Source organism: Neophocaena asiaeorientalis, unplaced genomic scaffold (genome assembly GCF_003031525.2).
Source record: "Neophocaena asiaeorientalis asiaeorientalis breed wild unplaced genomic scaffold, Neophocaena_asiaeorientalis_V1.1 scaffold119, whole genome shotgun sequence".
NCBI classification, from domain to species: Eukaryota; Metazoa; Chordata; class Mammalia; order Artiodactyla; family Phocoenidae; genus Neophocaena; species Neophocaena asiaeorientalis.
In genome coordinates this window covers 3,715,330-3,721,833 of record NW_020175821.1, presented here as the reverse complement: position 1 = coordinate 3,721,833, position 6,504 = coordinate 3,715,330, and the positions used below count along the sequence as shown (strand labels likewise).

The window sequence follows — 6,504 nt, the reverse complement described above, 5'->3', positions numbered from 1 at the left end:
GTGCTCCACGGCAGGCAGGTGATGGGCAGGATGAGAAGTCAGACCAACCTGGGCAGGCAGGTGGGCAGCTGGGCAGCTGTAAGAACAACACTAACCTCTGGGGGCAGGTCTAGCAGAAAGGAGCCCTTTCCGGGGTCTGTGTGAAAGCTTTCCGCCTGAATGGCTTCCAGCCCCTGGAAACCCCAGAGCAATGTCCAAGCCACAGTTTACTTGACACTAATGGTTACCACCCCAAGGCCCCGGGCTGAGTGGGAGCAGGTCTGCTGGCCATCAGTCCTTCCTCCAAGGCCAGGCCTACTGCTCCCTGAGGCAGCCCTCTGAGGGGTCCTCAGTGGACAGACCGGGCAGGGGTGAGTGCCATCCAGGAGGAGGCTCCTGACCACCTCCCCCCAGGCAGTGTCCCATGACGTGGAATTGCCCTAGGGAACCGGTCACCAGCCATGAAAAGAGGACATGACACCCAAGGTTTCTCAGTGGCCTCCAAAGCCTGCCAAGAGTCAACGATGGTCCCCTGGCCTCTCTCTACAGGCTTCAGGGCCTCTCGGGTGGGGACCTGTCTCTTGCATCCCTGGGTCACAAGTCCTTTGATTTTTCTTTGGCCCCGGACCCACTCCACACCACCGAGTGTGGTACCTGGCGTCTTAGGGAAGCCACAGTTTGGGAATGGAAGGAATGGAGAAGACCTGCTTCCAAGAAATGGTTAATTAATCCTCTCCCCTTCCCCCAGGCCCCTTGCACCTGCAGGCTGCGGTGTGTGGTTTCCCACAGATGCAGCTGGCTCTGTGGCAGCTCCCTCCCTCCCTCCCTCCCTCCGAGGGAACCTGAGAGGCCCCAGGCCTGAGGCTCCTGGGAGGGGCTCCTCAGCCTGGGTCCAGCTGCTGGGGGTGACACAGGAGGGTCTTACGAGTCCTTTGACCCGGACCTGCCACAGGGAGCGCTCTGGCTGACTGACCAAACCTGGGAGGGGCCTGCCGGCTTCCCCTGAAGGCCAAAGGCAGGGGCTGCCATTTTGGGGATGACCACACACGCTCTCCACAGGGCCTCTCAGCTCTTCCCCGGCTCCACTCCACTGACTTCTGGAAGAAGCTGGTGGCGTCTTTAGGGTGGGCTCGGCATCCCCCCGGGGGAGGGGAGAGAGGGGAGGTCCTGAAGCAGAGGGTGAGTTGAGTGTGAGAGGTGAGTGGGATGGACAGGAAGGAAGAGGGGGAAGTGAGACTTGGCAGGGCCGGGCCTCTGCTGGTCAAGGCAGCCTTGAACCCACAACGCTAGACTCTGGCTGGCTCTGTTCTCTGGCTCACCTAGAAAAGGGCAGGTTGCTACAGAGCCTAGGCGGATACCCAGTTGCCCTCTGGGCCAAATGTGCTCAAGGGACACCTCGGAACACCACTCACTCTGAGGCAATGAAGCAAAAAAATGTGGGGGCTTTCCTGCTGAGACGTTTCCCCAGGACCAGTGAGCGAGGTCCAGAGGATCAGCCTATGGCTGGCAGCCTGCCCACTGCGTCACCCCCGGCCGCTGGGCTTGCACCCAAATCCCAGGGGGACATCTGGCTGGTGCCACACGAGGTGCTCCGCCCAAGTCCCAACCGAGGGAGGTTCAGTTGGGTCCAGAGTCTTGGTAGATGGAGGGATGGGAAGGTCCCGGTCTGACAGGTACAGGCGGTGACAGAGCCCAGGGTTCTGGCTTATCTCAGGTCCAGCTCCAGGCAAATTGCTTCAATTCGACACTTTCCCTGTGAGGCCTTATGGCCTCAGGCTCAGGGCTTCGGTGGCTTCCAGTCTACAGAAAAAGCCCAGCTCCTTCTCAGAGACAACTCCCCCACCCAGGATAAGAAGAGGGAGGGCGATCTGGCAAAGGAGGCTTGAAAGGAAACAGAGCTACCCATCTGCAGAAACCCCTGCATCAGATGTGGGGAGGAGGGAGAGAGAGGACCCAGCAAAAGCCACAGATTCGGTCCTCACTCCTCTGCCTCAGGACGAGGACAACCGCAGGGTGGCAGCCATCGGGTGCCCGATGCATGCTGGGTGAGCACCGGTCCTCGCTCCTGCATAACCTGACACCCCTAGAGGGGTAGGGCCGATGCCAGCCACCCTGGCCAGTGCCAGGAGTCCACTGTGAACTCCAGCCTTGTGCTTGGCTGGTTTGCAGCGGTGCCATGTGGCTGCAAGCATAGAGCTCTGGCTGGGAGCCGCCGCTGATTCCGTTTGCCCTCAGGTGTACGGAGGCAAAGCCCCGTGAAAGAACTTTGAGCTCCTGAGAAGACGGGCCTAGGTGAGGAGGCCCGTGATGAGGTGATCCTGCCTACACTGGGCTACTGACTTATGTATTTTTGCTTTATTGTTGTTCTTACTCTATCGTGGGCATTTACTCATTGTGGTTGTCCAGACCCCATGTGTCAAGAAAATTCCAGTAAATCTGTGGCTGGGAGAGCTACAGCCCATGTCCGGAATGCCACCTTCTCATTTCTGACTTAAACAGCATTCTCCTTTTCCTCCTTGCTCAGATTCACCCATTTTGACAATTTTGTATCAGTATATGGACACTTCACCGTGATTGAAATGCTCCATTATTGAGTTAGGAATCTTTCTATTCGTGCTTTTATCTGTATTTCGGTCGACGAATATTTAGTGAGTGCCTGCTCTGTGTGATCCATTGTGCTGGTGTTGGGTACACCCTGATGAATAAAACAAGGCCCGTCCTTGCTGAGCTGACAGGCCACACCCCAGGCGTCACAGCCAGCGTCACAGGGGGTTACTCTCTGTACCCAGCCATGACTACTGAGCATGTTCAATTTCCTGAAAGAAAAATCTTAGAGTCCTTAGAAGGCAAGGACCCCCCAAATAGGACTGTGATCTTTCAATATATTTTGTTATTTTATTTGAAATATGTAATTACAGTCACCTGGTTCAAATACAAAAACGACATAAAAATCTCAGTGAGAACTCTTCCTCCTAATTTTTTCCTAACAGTTCCCATCCCCGACGTAAAAAAAAAAAAAAAAACAATTTATATCCTTCCAGTATTTCTTTATGTAAGTATATTTTCTTGGTTTTCCTCATTATTATTCTATAGATAGTTTACTATAAACATGGTTTTTCTTGACACTATGTGCTGGGGATTGTTCCATATCCACACATAGGGGGCTGTCCATTTTCTCTTACAGCTGCCAAGTGTTCCTTGTTCTAAACCAGTCCTCTGTTGATGGGACTAGGTGGTCAGTCTCTAATCTTTTGCTGTCAGACAGTGTGGGATCTGTCCTTCCAGATGTGCACAGGTGCACAGGATCCAAGGGTTGGGACATTTGTAATTTAGAGACACCTTGCAAGCTGTCTTATGTAGAGGTTGTGCCATATTCATTCCAACCAGCAATGTATGAAAAAGCCTGTTTTCCCACCAGGCTGAGATTTTTAAAGAGAAGGCAAGGAGGCAATGTCAGGGCTCCAAAGAAGCAAGGGATGGAGAAGGCCAAGTCCAGAGTGGAAGCCCAGAGCACTTAGCTTGGCAAGTGAGGGTACACGGATAGCTGAGGACTGTGTGGTCCAGGCCATGTTGTTTCATTTGTGTTCGAGCCGTAACCGTCACAGCTGACAATTGGGGCACCCTTCCCTAGGGGAGCAAGGGACTCCAGGAAGAGAATCTATGAGGAGAGCCTGAGGCAAGAGAGCTCAGCTGGTGAACGGGGTGGGTGGTCTATGAGTAAGGACCATGATACCCAGCAGAAAAAGAAAATGAATGCAAACTGTAACACAGTGGATTTTCATTAGATCTAGGGAAGAACCTGTAACTTTCAAGGTGTCTCATCCTGCTTTAGGTGGTAGAAGGAATTGTGGAAACTCCTCAGCGGGACTTCCAGAAGCATCACCCAATCTTTTGTGCAGTAAATGTCAAACCCCAACTTCGCCCAAACCCCTGCACTGCCCAAGGTGCTAAGGATACAAACGTGAACAGGACAAAAATCTCCACCCTACAGAGGTCTAAAGGGGCTGAGAGCCAGTAGATAAGTGTGTAAACAAGTAAATAAATTTCAGATAGTCAGGGGAAGGGGTAGAGATTGGGGGTGGGATGGAAAAGAGGGAAATCCTCTCTGAGGAGGTGACATTCGGGCAGACACTTGAATCAGGAGAAGGACTGGCTCCGTCACAGATCTAAGAAAGAATCCAGGATGGATGCAGGGAAAAGCAAAGGCCGGGGTCCTGAGGGTGAAGGAGCACAGAGGGAGCGAGTGAGGCTGGAGGCGTGGCCCGACAGGCAGGCAGCAAGCTGGGGAGCCTGCAGTGGGCACTGGACCACGAAGTTTGGGTCTAATTTTAAGAATAACAGGAAACGGCAATTGGTCACAAAGACACATATTCCACGATTTATGTGAAATGTCTAAAACTGGCAAATCCATAGAGACTAAAAAGTAGATTAGTCTCTAAAGTAGATTCGCCCAGGCTGGGAGAGTTGGGAGGAAATGGGTCAGTGACTGCTAAGGGATACAAGGGGTGGGAGGAGGGGGGTTTGTGGGGGGCGCGGTGATGAAAATGTTCTAACATTGATTACAGTAATGATCACACAGTCCTGTGAATATACTAAAAAACCTATTGAATTGTGTACTTTAAATGGGTGAATTATATGGTATGTGAATTATATCTCAATAAAGCTGTTATTAGAAAAATGATAATGGGAAGTTATTGGAGGGCTGCTTTAATCAGGGAGTAACATTTTCACTGTCTGCTGTGGGAGAATAAACTGTCAGGAAGCAAGAGCAGAGGCTGGATACAGCTGGGAGGCCACTGTCGTGGGCCGGGGCGGAGGTGGGGAACGTGGAGGGGATGGGTGTGTGTGGGCAAAGGTGCCTTGGCCTGGGCTGGTTGCTTTGTGACAGAAGTTACTGAGGAGGTCAGACTGGGGTATACTTCGAAGCTAGAGTTTGATAATGGATTAGATGTAAGGGGTGGCGGAGAGAGATAGATCCAGGCTATTGAACTACAATGGGGAAGACTGGAGGAAGGGTTGGGCTGGGGGAGAGGCAGGGAATCAGAGCTCTGTTTTGTTTGGGTTTGGTTTGGTTTGTTTTGTTTTCATTTTTATTGGAGTACCGCTGCTTTACAACGTTGTGTTAGTTTCTACTGTACAGCAAACTGAGTCAGCTACACGTATGCATATATTCCCTCTTTTTTGGATTTCCTTCCTGTTTAGGTCACGCCAGAGCATTGAGTAGAGTTCCCTGTGCTACACAGTAGGTTCTTATTAGTTATCTATTTTATACACAGTATCCATAGTGTATATATGTCAATCCCAATCTCCCAATTCATCCCACCACCCCCCTTTCCCCCTTGATATCCATACGCTTGTCCTCTACGTCTGTATCTCTATTTCCACTTTGTAAATAAGATCATCTATACCATTTTTCTAGATTCCATATATATGGGTATATGCCCAGTAGTGGGATTGCTGGGTCATATGGTAGTTCTAAAAAACAGTGGTTAGAGGCCACGAAGTAGATGGCAATGCCTTAACCATAAGCGTGTTGTCAGGCCCGAGGGCCTCTTCCATCCTTGTCAAGGGGAGTGCTAGCCTTCTCTCCTTTCATGCACCACAGCTCTGTTTTGGACATGACAGGCCTCTGAGGTGTCCACTAGGCAGGGGAGATGTCAGGATCAGAGTCACCACCATGCTGATGGCCACATGCTAAGGGCCAGCAGTCCTATGAGGAGAGCTCTACAATTACCCCATCTATACTGGGCACGTCACGTGCACCACTTCAGATTCCCTCGGCCTCCCCTCTGGTTTGGTAGCCCACTGTGGTAACCAGTTTTACACAGGCCTCAACCAGTGTCACACAAGTGCAGCCAACAGTGTCCCTCCACATGCCTCTTAAAGCCTCCTGACACCCTGGTGTCGGGGACACCCATGGGACCCACTTGGCATTGACACATGAACCACCTAGGACTGCAGGGAGTTAACATCACTGGGGTAACTCCATAGGAGCCAATGTATAAGTGATCCCCCTTTTTTCTGGAAGGTTCTGAAGTACATTTCATAAAGCTTCTCAGAAGGTCCTGCAGGATGGAACAGCAGTCACCCATAGAGGTGGCCAACTAGTTCACACACCTAGGTCAGCAACCCTCTATCTGTGTTTCACTCTTCCTCTCCCTCAGTCCTGCTCCCCGGGTCATGTTCCCAAATAAGCTACTCACACTTAAGCCTCTGTCTCAGACCCTGCATTGGGGAGACCCCATGTAGATGGGAGATACCATCTACTGAGGCACAGAGGATTAAGGTCACACAGCTTGTCAGGGTGGAGCAGGTATTAACATCTAGGCAGGTGGTCCTGAGCTGGAGCTGCTGTTTCATCCTCTACTCTGTTCCCCATTGCTTCTCAAAGATTCCAACCTCTAGAAGGCACTGAAAGTCATAGGCCAAGATGGGATCTAAGCAGGGAGGGACTGTAAATAGGAAAGAAGTCCCCATACTATGCTAACACTTCGAGGCCAAGAAGAGGAGGAGCCAGCGAAGGAG

The 6,504-nt window shown here is 51.5% G+C and overlaps 1 non-coding gene across 1 annotated transcript; it reads right to left on the bottom strand.

Moving 5' to 3' along the window:
* Window positions 1-5,456: 5,456 nt before the first annotated feature.
* On the bottom strand, window positions 5,457-5,582 carry LOC112391296 (U6atac minor spliceosomal RNA). The gene has a single exon (XR_003001461.1). It is a non-coding gene; the product is annotated as a U6atac minor spliceosomal RNA (small nuclear RNA).
* Between the last annotated feature and the right edge of the window lie 922 nt (window positions 5,583-6,504).